The sequence below is a fragment of the Perca fluviatilis genome, chromosome 10 (assembly GCF_010015445.1).
Source record: "Perca fluviatilis chromosome 10, GENO_Pfluv_1.0, whole genome shotgun sequence".
NCBI classification, from domain to species: Eukaryota; Metazoa; Chordata; class Actinopteri; order Perciformes; family Percidae; genus Perca; species Perca fluviatilis.
This window is the reverse complement of record NC_053121.1, coordinates 10,059,313-10,062,283: the sequence shown is the minus strand read 5'-3', so window position 1 is coordinate 10,062,283 and position 2,971 is coordinate 10,059,313.

Sequence of the window (2,971 nt, the reverse complement as noted above, 5' to 3'; positions counted from 1 at the left end):
GAGCTAAGTCAGATGTTAAATGACTCTTGCTCTGGTGTTATGCCTGGAGACTACAGGTTCATCAGACAGTCCATCAGTGGGTAGAAGAAGAATACATTTTATTATTTGTCACATTTAATTGTATAGTACAATGTAGTGAAATTCAATTATTACATTTAAACCATCCTAAGCATTAGGAGCAGTGGACAGCTACATGTCTTGCTGAAGGAGCGTGTCTATGACGTGGCTGGAGCATGCTCCCATGTTCCCAAGCCAAGTCCCTACAGACTGAGCTACTGCCACTGCCACCCCCATTTGTTATCATTTCATTCAGTATAAGTCTATATTTAGGTATTACATTATTACATTAATGTTCAAAATAACAATTGTTTCCCTTATCCAATAGAGCTTTCTAGGAGCCACAAGCTATGTGGCAGCGTGGATTCCAACTTAAACTAATCCCCTCCTACAAGATCTGCGATAATAATATGCTGTAAGAGCTACTAAGAAAGCCCTAAGGGTTGTAATTTCATATACTATTAGTGAAAATCCCATGCCTAAACCAGATACCCTTTGATTCCTAAAAATACAAGCATTCCTCCATGTCTAAAACCATTTGGAAAAGTAATTAGCTTATATTATATGAAGGTCTGACTACTCGCACTGCTTTGCCCAGGACTGATTATTATCAAAAGTCTTATCTCTCTAGCTGTGACTTATCCTCACTCTTCCACACATTCACCTCACATGTACTCTAACCATACTGTAGTTGAACGCCGGCTATGGCTTCACAAAGCTACATAAATGCAGCCAAATCAGTAAGGCCATACATGTCTGTGCACTGAAAGTAGCTGTTGTGTCTGTGTATGTGTATTCACATGTGCAAGTGTGCTGATTTGACCATTCCTGATGGCTATCTGCCAGTGCCATTCTTTAGAGTATAGCAGCAGCTGAATGAACAGAAATCTATCAGTGAGGTAGATACAGGATATCGCTCTGCTAAACAAAAACTGATTCCTGTGGCAGTCCCTGCAGGTCCCAATGGGTTTAGGCACACTGTAGGTGGCCACAAAATCATGGCTTCGAGAAAAATTGATCACTTCCATTGCAATCTGCCCTCTTTACAGTAATAAAGCAAGCCTGCAGTATAATTAATGAAAGATAAATACACAAGAAGCTGTATATATGTGAGGGTGAATGATGAAGCAGGATGTTGCTCTGCATACAGTGGTAGCGCCATTATTGAAGTGGAAGGGTCTGTGAAAAGTGTGAAGCAACATTATGTAACCATTTTACTAAATAAAATAAACAAAAATAACAGCTACAAAATTAGTATGATGCTACTGTACACCGACATGTAATATGGATAATGGTGCCCCTGTCGTCCCACTCTGTGTCCTAAATGCTTGTTCTTGTACTATGTAACCCTTTGGGGAGCAGGTACGATCTCCCAGGAGAAGTGCTGTAATGCATGTATATAATGCTTAATGTAATTTTACTTACACCACGGATTTTGGTGAAACTGGATTATATTTTATGGAGAAAATGTTTTCTGGTTCTCCCTCTGATGTCCCTCTCCCGACTGCTCTGCCCTCGACTCTCTGGATTTACAGAGGACAAAAAGTTTTACTTTGTTGATAAAGTGGTTAGTACTCTAACCCAACTGTAGCTGTCGCTCCAGCAGAAGCTTGTAGATAGCCATGCTGTCAGGACTGGGAGCCAAACACCGGGGAATGTTGAGGTTTACACCACTAGCACAGGAGCTTTGGACCACCGGGAGGAGGAGGTGGTTTTCAGGCCTAGGGTGGGGAGGAAAACTTAGGGTTCAGCAGCAGGGATGTCGCTATACCTATTTTAGGTGCTGAAGCTACCCCAAAATGTCCTTAAGCCGCCAAATATATATATATATATATACTCCATCCATCCATCCTCGTCTGCTTATCCGTGTCGGGTTGCGGGGGAGCAGCTCCAGCAGGGGACCCTAAACTTCCCCTTTCCCGAGCCACATTAACCAGCTCTGACTGGGGGCGCTCCTAGGCCAGGGTGCGGAGCAGCTGCTCTCGTAGCTCCTCACGGATGACCGATCTTCTCCACCCCCTATCTCTAAGTGAGACGCCAGCCACTCTCCTGAGGAAACCCATTTCCGGCTGCTTTGTACCCTGGATCTCCTTCTTCGATACCCATCCAGCCTTCGTGGACCATAGGTGAGGGTAGGAACGAAACTGACCGGTAGATCGAGAGCTTTGCCCTTCTGGCTCAGCCTTCTTTCAGTGGTGCTGACAAATTCAATGGTGCGATAAATTGAATGTAATATCGCATCTGCTCCCTCCAGGGTCCTTTAAGTAGAGGGAATATCTGGTCCATTGTTCCACGCCACCAGGAGGGAATCCATTGTTCCTTCAATCTCTGAGGTTCGGACTCATCGGGCCAACCCTCCTTTCCAGCACTCCGCAGGGACTTTACCAGGAGGCTGAGAAGTGTGATATCCTGTAATTGGCACACACCTCTGGTCCCCCTTCTTTGGAAAGGAACTACTACCCCGGGTCTGCCAATTCTTTGGCACTGTCCCAGACTTCAATATTAATGTTGGAAGAGGCTGTCAACCAAGACAGCTCCTCTCCACACCCAGAGACTTGAGCATTCTGGATCTTCATCAATCCCAGGGGCTTGGCCACCGTGGAGTTAAGTTTCTGACTTACATCAGTGACTTACACCTGGGAAATTGGACAATAATCCCCATCATCCTCTAGCTCTGCCTCTAACATAGAGGGCGATAGTCGTATTCAGGAGTTCCCTCAGTGCTCCTTCCTTCCACCTCTATTACCTCCTCAGTTGAGGTCAACAGTGTCCCATCCTTACTGTGGCCACAGCTGATGTATTCCCCGCTTCCCTCCCTGAGGTGTTTAACGGTTTCTCCAGAAGCACCTTGGTGCTTCTCCAAACTTCTCCCACCCACTGCTTTTGCCTCTTTCACAGCAGAGGCTGCAGCCCT